Below are 15,287 nucleotides of genomic sequence, written 5' to 3' on the forward strand. Positions count from 1 at the left end.
CCAATTAGTCATAGGAGTTTCATTGTTGTTGATAGCCAACATCCCATGGGACTATGCATGGCAGGGGCCTCCTCCCTGAGTCAAGCATTGCTGACCGCATACCTCCTGGCCCTCTCACTTCGGGGCCCAGCTGGGTCTTTCCTCTTCATCCAGAGCCACTGACTACTGCCTTCTGCTGCCTCTGATACAGCTTTGATTGCCGAACGCTGGCTCTGGCCCTTAATTCCCAGGTCTCTAAGCAGTCTGGTTGTAGATGTTGCCACAACCTCTGCAGCCCACCTCCACTGGTCGGACTTCTGTGTTCCAGCCATGATGCCGCGCGGCAGCTAGATCAGCATAGCGCAGATGTTTTCGCTCATAAGCCTCATCTACTGAGTTTTCCCAGGGTACTGTGAGCTCAATGATGAAGACCTGAGTGAACGGGACCAGAGCACCATGTCAGGTCTTAGGGTGGTGGTTGCGATCTCCGGAGGTTAACGTCATAGGAAGATGTGTTTCCAATCTTTTGACTGCAAAACATAAACACTGTTTTCACATATGTTAGTGTGGTGTTGGAGATTATGAATATGAAGTTGAACATTTTAGAAATGTAAAACTAGAAGCAGTGAAAAAATAACAAATTTCCAATTTAAAGCCCAAAAGGTAGGTTCCCATTATGTCAAATCAGGAAATGCACCTCCAAATAAATGTATACCTGGCTGGATTATTAGATGGCGCTGAATTGTTTTTGTTGCATGGACTAGATTGACATGCCCACTTTGTTTCTGCAGGGAAGATTCACCCGCTTTAGATAAATTACAAAATAATTATCTGCAAAAAAAAAAACGTTTTGAGATCAAAAGCAGTAGCAACACCAGGATCCACAGGGCCAAGGTGTCCACTTTGGACACATGGAAAAAAGCAGCAGTGGAAATTTCTGAAGTCTTAACCAACGCGTCTTTACATTCATGAGAGTATCAATAATTTGTCAATTTTTCTGGGTCTATATGATGTATTGTTCAGTAGATTTACTATGTATTATTCATTTTACTAGTTTTTCTCATGATTTATTTGATATGCTATCAGATTGCCGGTGGGGAGGGGGTTAAAAAATATCTAATTGTGTTGTATGAATACTATGAATTTAAATAATATATTGATGTAAATACAATAAAAGCTGTTGTAGCAGTATTTAAATCAGGGAGCCAAATAAACGGCTCTTTCACTGATTCGGTTCCCGACGTTCACCAAAAGATCCGTTCGTTCGCGAACTACCCATCACTACTGTCAGCTGAGAGCCGGGGGGAGGAAGAAAGATGGAAGGAACAGAGACGAAGCAGAGAAATGTATAAATATAGCCACTAAAGCTCTTGAAGCAGGAGACAAAGACAAGGCGGTGAAATTCTTAAACAAAGCAGAGAAGCTCTTTCCAACCTACAAAGCGAAAGGTAAATATCTACGTTACCATATTTCAGTTCATTAGCCACGTTAGTTAGCTCGTTACACATTAAACACTGATTTAAAATACGATTTGGGAACTTGCCTTGGAATATAGTCACTTGCAATACACGGATAATACGCAAACGAATACATGATGAACTGGTTAAGTAACGTCATTAACGCTTTAAACTGCTCTGGGCAAAGGAAGAAGTGACGTTTCTTTAAATTGCTAACTAACGTTAGCATGCTATCAGTGTGTACTATGTCGCTAACGTTAACTACTTGACGTTAGCCATTTCTTAGCCCATTTTGTTGATTTGATAAGGTTGACATCATCCACGGTTAAATGTCTCACTTGACAAGCTGTTTCATTTTATAGTTATGTTTTAGCTCATTGACGAATGTGGACTGGCTATGCTAACTAGCCAATTGGCAAAGCTATTGCTAACTATCATTTACAAACTTTAGTTAGCCTATGAGCTAGCTAAACGTTGGATTGCCAACTAATTCAGTTTTGCATTATGTGGTCAGTGGAGCGAAGTTCCCAATCTGGGATGTTATCTCCCCACATGTATGGTATTTCTCTTTCGTAATAACAAGGTCAACTGGCTAAGCAGGTGATTCCTATGCACCAGTAAGTTAGCCAGCCAGGGGTTGTTTCCAGTGTCCCCATGACAGAAATGTAATTTAAAAATGGGTATCAATGTAGGCCTGATACTAGCTTAGTAAGGGACTTGGCTAACTAGCCGGACACAAGCCATGCCTGGCTGCGGTGGTATTGATACATGGTGATGATCCAGCAGCTACCTCGGGCCATAAGCAACTGATCTGCTTATTGCTCTCAGCTGCCGTGATGTTTTGTAATTCATTGCTTTGTCTGTTGAAAAGTGCTTGTCTGTAATCAAACACTTATGTTTTGTGAGTGAATCGTGTCCTTGCAAGAGGCTGCTTGCATTATGGTCAATTGTGCAGCCTGCAACCTACCAATCATATTTTAAAAGCTTCTGAAATGGTCAATACTAGTATGTCAGGCAGGAGACACATTTACCTTGTTATGAAGGTAAATGGCAATTTCCACAGCAGCCATATATAATAGAACACATATTAGCTGAACGGTTGGCTATGTGACAGTTGACAGCAATTATTCCTCATGTTGGCTTAACTCTCACATCATGCAGTTAAACATGACTGTTTACATTCACTAGAACATTTAGTTGTAGTGAATACTCAAGGTTTGGTTAAATAGTGTTTATAATGGTCACCAAGGAGATGGCTATAGCAGCCTATTCACCTCACTCAAATCAATGTTTAGTTGGTAATGTTCATGGGATACAGCAGGTGCAAACAGTACAGTGAAATGCTTACTTGCGAGCTCTTCCTCACCAATGCCTTATTCACAAAAAAATGGAAGGAAGTAGAAAAGTGGCTGTCTCAACTTCTGCTGAGAATCATTTTTTGGAAATTGAGGTAATGTGGCTCTTGCAGGATGAGGTAAGAGGGTTAGTAGGGATTCCACTGTCAGCAGATGAGGTAACGTGGCTCGTGCAGGACGAGAAGGTGTTTGTAGGGACTCCATTGAGCGCAGAGGAGGTAACGTGGCTCGTGCAGGATGAGGTTAGAGGGATGAACAGGCTTGTCCACCTAAATCCCTTAATTGAATGATTGACCCAGAGCTGAGGGAACAATGGTAGCACATAAGCCAGAGCTAAGCTGGGGCCACGGTAAGGAATGATAGGGCAGTGGGCCAGGGAACCATCATCCTATTCACTTTTAATTTCAGTTTTTATTTATTTCATTAACTCACAACAAGAAAGAATAGTGGATTCAAGGAAGATTCAGGAAGATTGCATCTTGATTGAAGAAAAACAGCCACAGTCTTCAGTTCAGTGTCATGCAATAATACATTTACTACTTCAACCATTAAGATGAGTATCTTTCCCGACATGCCAGTATTCTCACTCTGGGGTGTCTATCCAACAGTTACCTGTGTGAACTTTCACACTAATTGCAGAGTTGTATTGCACAGTCTGGGTGCTGCCAGAGAGCACAGTGATGCACTAGGCAGTATACTCAGGCTGTTGCTTAGGCTGCTGCTGCAGTGGTCATGGGTAGACTGACACAGAGCGCTGCTTTGTGTCATTGGAAAAGCTTAGCACATTCTCATTGAGCAACCAGAGCTGGATATATTCGCCTGCGGCTCTCATGGAAGCATGACCAGATCTCAACTACAGCTTGTCTATGGAAGCCAACTGGATGCTGGGAACAATGTAACCTTAGTTTCTGTGTGAACCGCTGATGTTCCCTTGCATGGTGGTCTGACTTTCAAGAGCCTAGTGTTTCGCCCTGTAAGATTGAGTGCCAGTTTTCCAGAACCAGATTAAGACTAGGCCTTGACTAAAAAAACACTTTCGATTGAAAATGAGAACGCTTTTTAGTCTAGGACCCGTCTTTAATCTGGTTCTGTGAAATTTGCCTTTGAAGTGCTTAGCTTAGTCTCTCTCTCTTTCTGAATGTGCCACGTCATGCTTTGTTCTGTCTTCTCTCTCTTCCCTCCTAGCCTTGTTGGACACCTTGACGAGGAACGGCAGCTCTGCGGGGAATGGCACACACTGCAGACAGCGTACTGCAGACAGCTCCTCGGAGAGCACCAAGGCCCGGGCTGGTGGGCAGGACCAGGAGGCCGGAGGGGGCGAGCCCAGCACCAAGGGCTTCACCAAGGACCAGGTGGAAGGAGTGCAGAGGTGAGCAGGAGGCTTTTGACTTGTTTTCCACTTGATTGCTCACTCGCGTAATCTGTTTGGGATTGGCTATCTGTTTGTAAAAATCTCTGTTCCGCCCTCCCTGACGGCCCGTATGGTACGATCCTCTGTCCCACTTTTCATGTGTGCAGCATGCAGGCCTGTGTGTAGTTGTGTTGCTTCATTCTGGTGCATTCTCATGTGGCGATTAGGGCGGGACAGCCACTTTCAGCCTGGTTGGGGTTGTTGACCCTGAGTTTTTGTAATCAATGTGAATTTAGGAGACTGACACTTTTGGGTGTTCTTTTTTTCGTATGACTACCTGTTAAGATGAGGAAATGGTGGATTGTAAAATTCACCTACTCACCTGAATTTCCTGTTGCGTGTGTAAAATAGATCATAAGTTACATTTTTTATTAACCTGATTGGTTCTTCTCACAACAGGAAATTGATAAGGATCTGTCACATGTCGTGTGAGCATGCTCTCACACAAATCAGATGTATTTTAGATGAAACTGGAAGTATATCCTTCACACCAAAAATAATTAACCCATGTACTCCAAGTCATTCTGTCTCAATCGAGGGACCATTAGTCAGTGCTTTATGCTTAACATTCTGACAGTAACCGGTCCTTCGAAACCGGATGATGACTGAACCAAAGACAGGTGAAATGGAGGCGGAGAGGGAAGAACTGTCTCCACTGGAAGGAAGAAGAGGAGGAGAGAGAGCAGCTGAGGGAAAGGTCTTGGAACAAAGGAAATATCCAGGAGCTAAGCCTAAGGCAACAAAGGCTTCATCCTCAACCACCAGCAGAACCAGGCCAGCACCTGGTTATCTTAAGGATTATGTGGTCGAGGTTCCGACATCAAAGGGCAAGCCCACCAGAGCTCAAAGTGTTGCTGGATCAACTATACGTTTCAGCCATCAACCATCCCCTTTTGAGCCAAGGACCGGAAACTGCTTTGGAGCAGGAAAGTGGTCTACAGGAAGAACCCATGGAGGTGACTCCCACAGCACAGGTCGACCAGCTTCCTGAGGCAGGCTCCGCTCACCCCTTAAAAACTAATGGGAAATCGTGAAGCACTCTAGACGGAGTGGAAGTTTGACCTGTGGATACCCCTTTGGAAGTGGCCATGGCAGCCGCCATTCACTAGCCCTCAGCGATTCACAGACCGCTGTCCTACAAGACAGGATGAAACTATTAGCTTTGGAGGAAATTGAGCATCAGATTGAGGAGGAACGACAGGCTGATGAACGATGTCACCAATTGGATGTGCAGGCCCGTAGAGCTCTACAGGAACGGGAATTCATTGCCAAGGACCTGGCACAGCAGCGACTGCACTGTCAAGCCAGAAGGGATTTGGAGGAGGCACGGATGGTCTCATCCTTCCTGGAGAGGAACGAACAGGGAGTTTACCTGACCACCCCTCCACATGGACCTAACCTGTCTGCCTTTCTTTCCCAATCTTCCCCCCTGGTACCCCATGGCATACAGTCCCCGGAGGCTCCAGGGTCAACAGCCAGCACGGGGGACAGGCCGCTCCACCAAAGCCCTCTCTGCCAGTGACACAAGTTAGCATTCCCCATCTGGACAAAGCATCACTTCTTCGCTTTTCCGCCAATTACCAACCACGGCAAATCGTTCCTCTCGGCCAGGCCAGGCCAGTCCTCAAACATCAGGTGGGAGGGCTCTCACCCAATTCCGGCTGCCACCAATGGAGGGTCTGGGACAGTAGAGGACCGGCCCAATGAGGCCACAGTGGGTTCATCAGAAGTCCCTGGTTTATCCTTCATGCAACCAGAAGAGGGAGCCAACATTATGAAACTTCTAGTAGCCTCAGCCTATGGAATTCCCAGACCCAAACTGCCATACTTTGAGAGCAGAAAGGAGAGTGAATTTGTCCTTTTGGAAATGGCATTGGAGAGCCTACACGGTATTCAGTCATCTGTCAGAACGCTACAAATACCAAGTACTAATGGATCATTTACGGTTTCCCAGTGCATACAGGCTGGCCCAATCCTTTATGCACTCAGCAACACCATACACTGCAGTTCTCCAGGCCCTGAAGGCCAGATATGGTGAGCCACGCCAACTAGTCCAGAATGAACTAAACAACATCCTGAACACGTTTCCAATTAGGCTAACCTGTACTAGCCTGATCCCCTAGTCTTTTACCATGGTAAGACCCCCATACCTTACGCCTGGGCTCTGAAATCCATGTCCTCTCAAACCCTTTTACTAACCTGTGGATCAGGGTCTCCAACCTTTTCTAGTGTAACAGTATAACTTTAGACCGTCCCCTCGCCCATACCCGGGCGCGTACCAGGGACCCTCTGCACACATCAACAACAGTCACCCACGAAGCATCGTTACCCATCACTCCACGAAAGCCGCGGCCCTTGCAGAGCAAGGCGAACTACTAATTCAAGGTCTCAGAGCAAGTGACGCCACCGATTGAAACGCTATTTAGCGCGCACCGCTAACTAAGCTAGCCGTTTCACATCCGTTACACTAGCATGAGAGCTACTTTTTTTAAAATCAGCAGCGCAAGGTGTATTTTATTTTCTAGCTATCAAATGGGCACATTCTTCTCTCCCCTGCAACTCTCTTCCCTGGTCCTTAGTGTAAGAGAGAAAGTAGTGTTCTGTTTTCTGTCAATATATCTGGTAAAAATAATTAAGCAATAAGGGCTGAGGAGGTGTGGTAATGGTGAATATACCATGTCTAAGGGCTGTTCTTAGCACGACGCAACATGGAGTGTCTGGACACAGCCTTTAGCCATGGTATATTGGCCATATACCACAAACCCCCGAGGTGCCTTATTGCTCTTATAAACTGGTTACCAAAGTAATTATAACAGTAACATCTTTTTGTATACTTTCTGATATACCATGGCTTTCAGTCAATCAGCATTCAGGGCTCAAACCACCCAGTTTATAATGGTTAATAAAAAACTCGAAGGGGGGCCCTATTAAAATCTGTCATTCCGCTCCCAAAATAAATGGACTATTTTCCCAAAATTATATTCTGTTAAATTTTTCACTCTTAAAATGATTTTTGTTCATAGACAACCAACGGAATGGGATGTTCTGAGTCCATGTGAATGCTTAAATCACATCTCAAGACTATTTTAAAAATTGTAATTGCGCTTTTGGCGTTTTAATTTATGCATCTAGTGATTGGGGAATTTGCCATCTATAACGTGCCGGTCTAGCGATGGTTCTCTACTACTCATTTCATGGCAAAGTTTGCAAATGAGAAATGATAGATATAAATGATATACTTACTCATGATATATTTTTAATTTGAACATGTAGATAGGTAGCCTAGCTTACAAAACTAAAACTATTTAATTTATGGATCAAGCCTTAGTAATCATTCTGATCTTTGCAGTTAATGTTTAAGTGATGGTTTTGGGTACTGTATTTATGGCAACCCACAAGACAGTTATGACATCCACTGGCTACACACAGAGTGATAAACTCACGCACCACATAGACACACAGGCAATATTGCTGGAAATGAATTGGCAGATATTGCCTTATTTAAAAAAAAAAAAAAAAATTAAACAATTGTTTTTTAATAGTGGATAACCAGGGGTGGGATAATGTTGCGTTGATTAGATATTAGCTGGGAGTTTACGGTGTCTGATACTTGTGAGATTGTTTGACAGTTTGCGGTGGAACAGGTGAAAGTCAGGTGATGTTAAACGATTCATTGTGTCCAGATGCCCATCCTGGTTTAAAGCAGTGGTATTCAACGTCTGGGTCAGTGTAGTCGCCCAAAATAAACCTTTTTTTTGTTTTTTTGTTTTAAATTACGGGGGACTAGATTATTATTTGGGACAATATACAATTGTTGCTGGGAATCATTTGAGAAATATAATTTTACTGAGTAAATATATGTATTGGGTTCTTTTGATAAGAGATGAAAAGGCTATGAATTGAAGGTTATTTGTTGATGTAAAAATGAGATTTTCCAGATTACAGCTGTCATTAGATTTTTTTTTTGGGGGGTGGTCGTGAGAAATGTTAAAATAAGCTATGGTTTAAATGCCAGGATGTTATACTCATTTCGGCTCATCTACTTGCATTCGGTGCGCACTATACATTGGAAGGGGGGCTGCAAGGGATTGGCTACTTGAAGAGAACTTGGGCCCAACAAAGCTACTTATTTGGGAAGATGCTAAATGATGAAGCTTCTGCGTGGCGTTTCAAATGTAGGCTAAGTAGAGTTTGTTCTCCTTAAAATGATCACAAGTATTGCATCGTAGGCTACATCTTTGAAAACGGTGGAATTTCTGGCTTCTCTGTTTCTTGTTCTCTTGGCCATCAGCGCTTTAATAATAAACCATCTTTTGTCAATGTGTCTGCACTAGGGACTCGGGATGTGGCTGCATTATTGATGTCATGTTAATCAGGCCTTTTGATTTGAACAGATAGATAGGTAGCCTACAAAACAAACTATTTAATTTATGGATCAAGCCTTAGCAGTCATTCGGATCTTGTTCCCAATGATCAGTGCTTTGTTACTGTCCAGCGGTTCTGAATTTGCGATTCACCTGACAGTTTTTTCTTCTTCTGTTCAATAGGCTTTTGATTTGAACATTTTGAGTTCTTGTGTGTGTACTAAACCATTTAATTTATATATGCTACAGCACTTTGATTTCACTAATATTTTGAAATTGAACTAAATGATCTGTTTCTGTCTTCAGTCCTTTTTAAATGAGAGAGATAACATATGTCAAACTCATTCCATGGAGGGCAGAGTGACTGGGTTTTCACTTCTCCCTTGTACTTGATTAATGGTCACTGATTAGTAAGGAACTCCCCTCACCTGGTTGTCCAGCTCTTAATTCAACAGAAGAAGAACAAACAGCAGACACTAGGCTATAAATGGAATGAGTTCTACACCACTGGGCTATATGCTCTACTGCAGTATAGGTTGAATGTGATAGGCCTACTGAGGCTGGTTATAGAGAGACTATAACTCCATTCCTGTTTTGAGAAATTAATCAAATTGGCTATTATCAGGTTGGTTAATGCGATTCATTTCTGTTGAATTGGGGGGGATTGACCCGCATGCAGCCCCACCCACTCGGCCAATCAGTAGCCACTACTGTGTTGTGACACACTGCACACTTTTTATTGAACGGTACGTGCTAAATAGTATGTTAGCTAGTATGGGTCTTTGGCCACTGTTGTTGGACCCTGAATCATACCAACCATGGGGGGAGGGGTGTTCTAGAATGATCTCCCTTGAGAGTTCTTGTTAAACACCTCTCTTTCTGTGTCACTGTTTCATCATTGCTGTCCCCATAGGCCAGAGTTAGGTGGCTGGGACTGGGAGCTCCAAGCGACTGATGTCCCTGCTGAACAGAAGTGTTGCTAATAATGGGCCGAGTGTAGCCTAGGCCTCCACCACCTTCCCCGAGCGAGGTCGTCTGACGGCAGTTAGATGGTTCTATTGGGCTCCGTGTTTTGTTTTCTCTAGCATCTTTATGGTTTGTTAATTAACCCTGCAGTTGACCTACAGGATCATCCAGTGTGGTGTACTCAGAGGGGTTAAACTTCTCTACTGTACTATGAGCCAGCCAATAACACACTTTATGTAGAGAAGGCTGCTGTTGAAACACTTACTCAGCTCAACATTTTGTAGTTTGGTTTGAAGTTGAAGCCTGTGGAATATTTGCAGTGTTTGCTGAGCTAATGACAGCAGACGGGTTGTCTGTGTATTTGTATGCAAGTCTTTCATGGCAGAGCTGTTTGGGTGGTTTGTTGTGGTCTGCTTTGTGCCATTGGTGTGTGTGTGGGCCGTTAATCAACTGCCCAATGAGGACACTGCAGTGTTCTACACACCATACTACCCCTATGGGAACCTCCGACTCGGCAAGGTGCCCATAAGGCCAGTGAGAGGGGAAAGGAGAGGGACTGAGAGAGTGAGACAAAAGAGAGCTGTGACACATCTCGTTATGGCAACACTCACATAGTGCTTGGTAGGCCTGACCAACATCTAGTCCCATTGTAAAGAGCATAAGAAGGTATGTTTGTTTACTAAGATGCTGTGTTTGTTTAGAGACTAACTTGTATTTATTGTTAAAACAGGCCTACATGCAATGTAGGGTTTAACCTCCAATTGAAAGGTACACAGTGACATCAGCATATATTTGATATTCTAATTGAATGTTAATGTAACAGTCTGGCAAGTATCTCAGGTGGTTCTCCTTGGAGACTGGAGGCAATCTCTCTTCTGCAGGTCATGCAATCCACTCTGTGTATTGCGTTTGAACTCTCCTGCTCTGTTCTGCCACCAATGTTGATTTGCCCTCTTGTGGTTCCAAATGGTACTCCAGGAGCACAGTTTTCTAAACCCAGAGGCGCAACATTGCGAGACTTCCTGGAACGCTTGCGAAACATACCAGAAGTGAAAATTATTCACTTGGATGTTTATTTTCTCTAAATGTAAAGGCACAACCTAGATACTTTCCAAACACTAGTTCTTGAAGCAAAACATATCCATTAGAGGTTTTTGTATTGCTTTTGGGCCAAATGTGATCTGTGCTACAACCCTCATGATTAATTAGATCCACTGCATTGTAATGAACTAGGTCTGTTTCCTGGACATGTGTAACATAGCCCTGATGAATCACTCACTGTCATCTCTCTTAAAGGATAAAGCGGTGTAAGGACTACTATGAAGTCCTGGGCACCAGCAAGGAGGCCAATGAGGAGGAGCTGAAGAAAGCCTACAGGAAACTAGCACTCAAGTTCCACCCAGACAAAAACCAAGCCCCTGGAGCTACAGAGGCCTTCAAAAGTAAGAAGTTTCACATGCATTGTTTTTGTGTTCGGTGCCAATCACAGGGCGCGATGCAGACTGATCAAAGACTGGAGAGAGCAGAGGAGAGGGGAGAGGTATGCATGTCTGGCATCTACAGGGGTGGCAGGGTAGCCTAGTGGTTAGTGTTGGACTAGTAACCGAAAGGTCAGCTCGGGGATTTGAACTTGCAACAAGGTACATATCTGTCGTTCTGCCCCTGGACAGGCAGTTAACCCACTGTTCCTAGGCTGTCATTGGAAAATAAGAATTTGTTCTTAACTGACTTGCCAAGTTAAATAACTAAAAATGTGGCTGTAATGTCGGCTACAGGTCTTCACGGATCCACCTGTACACGATTTCGGGACCCGGGCGAGTCACAGGTCTGGGTCGGATCATATATGATTGACATAGGTCTCGGGTATGTGTAAATTTAACCAACTTGTCCGGAAGGTACAAATCCGACTGCAACTTCTGCAGTAGAGGGAGAGATTGTATCATTTATGCTGCTGCTCTTGTTTTCACGAGTGGCGGGTGTAGGTTGTTGGCCAATCATTAGTCATCAAAGTGGCAATGGGCTACAGCCATTGAGCCTTACTCCGTGTGTGGCAAAAGTTAGGAGATATCTAATCAATGGAATTAAAATGACGGAGTTAAAGGAGAAGAATAACCAATAGGTAGGCAGGCTGCTACTTATCTGAATTGAATTGTTTGTAACTGTAGGATCAGGAAGCGTATGCACTGCAGCCTCAGCCTACCTTAACCAGCTTTTCCCAGTTTGATGCAGTTAAGACGGGCACTACGTAATCATGTTTGATGATAAATAATCGAGCTATGGCAGCTATTGGTCTACTATAGTGCCAGTCAGCTTGGTTGGTTGCTGTCTCTCCCTCCCGCCTGCTAGAATGATCTCTCTCACTCAGCTCTGGTTAATAAAGTAGCTTTCAAAAATGACTTCTTCTGCTTCCCTCACTGATCGGACCGGGTCTGGAACAAGTGAGCCCCTACAGCATTGTTAGCAGCATAAATTTGACCTGCCATTAATTGAATTTGAATAGATTGAGGACTGGCAGAGTATCTACGTCTGGCCCCCCCACCCGACGTAAAGTTTGCAGATCAGTGTTAAATGGAGCATCGGATCCGAGCCAATGTCTACTTTTTTGCTGACTTAATGTGACACTTATTGACCATGAGTGTGTTGTGGTTCTAACAGAGATCGGCAACGCGTACGCCGTGCTTAGCAACCCGGACAAGAGAAAGCAGTATGACCTCACGGGGGGCAGAGGAGCCGACCAGTCCTGGCCACGCCCACAGCCAAGGGTTTGACTTCCACCGGGGCTTCGAGGCTGACATCACTCCCGAGGACCTCTTCAACATGTTCTTCGGAGGAGGATTCCCCTCTTGTAAGAGACACTCATACAATTTGAAGTTAATTTCATCCAGTGGTTGCAGAGTTTGTCTCAATGTTTAATAAACAAGTCTTAATTGTGTTTAATTGATGTAATGAATTGTCTTGCTCAAACATGAATGTTTATTAAATGAGTATTGTATTGCAAGTCTTTGCCGAGTCACTAACAGGGTACCTCCTCTCCACAGCGGCTGCCCACACGTTCACCAACGGCAGGGCGCGATACAGCCAGCAGACGGACCAAAGGCGGGAGAGAGCAGAGGAGAGGGGAGAGGTATGTATGTATGTATGTATGTATGTATGTATGTAATGTTATGTTATGTATGTATGTCTGGCATCTACACTGCCAGATGTATACTGTGACTGTCAATATAATACCTACTGAGTCTGGGGTAACTTCAGGTCAGACTTCCATAGCAGATCCCCCCTCTACAAGCTATGGGAGTCTCGGCAGCATATTGCAGGCTCTGTTTTAGTGAAGGACGCAACCGTTCCAACCTTGACTGGGATGAGCTCTAGTTAATTTTGGTGTGCTACATAGTAAAGCAGGGAAACATGCAAAGTCACTAACAGGACAGTACATGTCTTAAAATATTAAATAGTAATATATGCCATTTAGCTGACTCTATTATCCCAAGTGGCTTAGTCATGCGTGCATACATTTTACGTATGGGTGATCCTGGGAATCAAACCCACTATCCTGCTGTCGCAAGTGCCATGCTCTACCAACTGAGCTGCAGGACAAAATAGTGTATGCTTAGTGATTTTTGTAATCTGTTTTCCAGGGAGGGTTCTCCATGTTTATCCAGCTGATACCCATCGTTGTACTGATCCTGGTGTCCATCTTGAGCCAACTGATGGTGTCTACCCCCCTACAGCCTCTACTCCAGACCGTACGTGTACACACACACATACGCTGGGGTCGTGCTCAGTATGGATCACAGTACTTAAAGGTTTTGCCACAAATGAAAATCTGTGTTCATATTGGACACATCATGCATTTAAGTGGTACCACTCCGTTTCAAAACGTTTTCTCCTACCTGAACACGGCCCAGGCCTTTAATTCTGTACCCCTGCTACACATGCTCTGTGCTGAAAAATACTGTCCAATGGTGACATGGTTGGTGTATGTAACGGACACACCTATCAGTAAAGTACTGATGCATTTGTGTGCGTTTGATCATTCCCATCGCCTCCTCTCTTCACCAGGTATAAAAAGCTATACATCTCTGTTCTCAGAACAGCCGTATGTAACCTGATGCCTGTCCTCTGTCCTCTCCAGGTCCACGGGGCAGACGGTGAAACGGCAGACGGAGAACCTGCATGTGGATTACTACGTCAACAGAGACTTCAAGACCGAGTACAAGGGCTCCAATCTGCAGAAGATTGAGAAGAACGTGGAGGAGGACTACGTGTCTAATGTCAGGAACAACTGCTGGAAGGAGAGGCAGACGAGTAGGTGTCCATCATGCTTCTATTAGTTGGGCGGTATCCAGATGCTCATACCGTTTCTGTACCATACCAGGTACTACCAGAAGTATTAAAACACTTTAGGCAACAGGGATCTTGATCCAGGAGGAGATTATATGTCTCTGCTGTAATCTAGCAACGTACCTACCAAGTTAGAAAACCAAATGCCTAGCTGAAGCTCTGACCTGGATATAATTGATTTGACACAGATTTCTTATAGTTATAAGCAGTGGCGTAGCACGCAGCCCCTGCAGGGTATAATTACAGTGAGGACTTCAATCAAATTAGCCCCATGTAAAGCAATACAAGTTACTCGTACAAAACAGGCATTAATTTCCTCCTATTTTGTGACACAAGCATTCCCTCGACGTAGCTTAGTGTGACATTGTTGATATTGACTGAGTCTTCTGTTCATCTCCCCCTTCTCTCTCAGAAACAGACTTGCTGTATGCTGCTAAGGTCTACAGGGACGACCGCCTGCGTAAGAAGGCTGAGCTGATGACCATGGATAACTGCAAGGAGCTGGACAGACTAAATGACCTGTTCAGAGGGGGCTGAGCCCGCCCGATGCCGCAGGCTCCCACAGGACGCTTTTAGAAGAGATATATGAATAGATATATAATATGTATGTAAATGTTTTTTTTTAAGGAAAACCATGGAGATTGAAAGGAGGAAAAATACAAATAATTAGCCTTACCGTTGACGTTCTAAGTTGTCCCCATCCCTCCCCCAGTCCCCATCCAGTCCCCATCCCTCCCCCAGTCCCCATCTTTCCATCCTCCTCACCACCCCCTCCTCCCTGGGAACTGCCTTGCTGCATCTCAATGAACCAACTGAAGAATAGACCAACCTCCCAAACACTTGAGAACCACAACTTCTTTCTCTTCTATCTTTGCTTGTCTTTTTGTGTTTTCTGGAAATAAGAACCCACTCTGGAAATGAACACTGACTGGAAAAGCAGAAGGCATTGTGGTGGTGCCTCGAGTATTGAAGCGCCAAGCATTCTGCTGTAACAAGCAAATCACCGTCTTCACTCTAGATAACTACTTCACCTGCTTGACTTAAAAAGATTTGTAGGCTCATCTGGAGATGCTGCCCTCCTTCCAATCCATACATTAGCAGTGCTAGTATTGTGAGGAACCCAGAGAATGCTTCCTAGCTACCACAGTGGAACCCACAGTGGAACCTTGTGTGGAGTTACATGGACCTTGAAGTTCATTCCGCAGATGAAGAAATGACCACTGTCTCACTTGAACTTTTTTTGGCCTGGGAAAAAATGTGAAGTCGGAACCATAATCTTCATCAATTGTATATTTTTCATTTTGAATGTTTGAAAATTTATGGAGTTATTTAAGTAGAAAAACAAGGTTTTTCTTCATTGCTCGATTAATCATTTGAATAAACAATAAATTATTACCAGAAGCAATTTTGATTT

The 15,287-nt window shown here is 44.0% G+C and overlaps 1 pseudogene; it reads left to right on the plus strand.

The window, feature by feature from the left end:
* Window positions 1-1,233: 1,233 nt before the first annotated feature.
* Window positions 1,234-15,274, plus strand: LOC124025151 (annotated as a pseudogene).
* The last annotated feature ends 13 nt before the right edge of the window (window positions 15,275-15,287 follow it).

The sequence above is a fragment of the Oncorhynchus gorbuscha genome, unplaced genomic scaffold (genome assembly GCF_021184085.1).
Source record: "Oncorhynchus gorbuscha isolate QuinsamMale2020 ecotype Even-year unplaced genomic scaffold, OgorEven_v1.0 Un_scaffold_2205, whole genome shotgun sequence".
Lineage (NCBI taxonomy): Eukaryota > Metazoa > Chordata > Actinopteri > Salmoniformes > Salmonidae > Oncorhynchus > Oncorhynchus gorbuscha.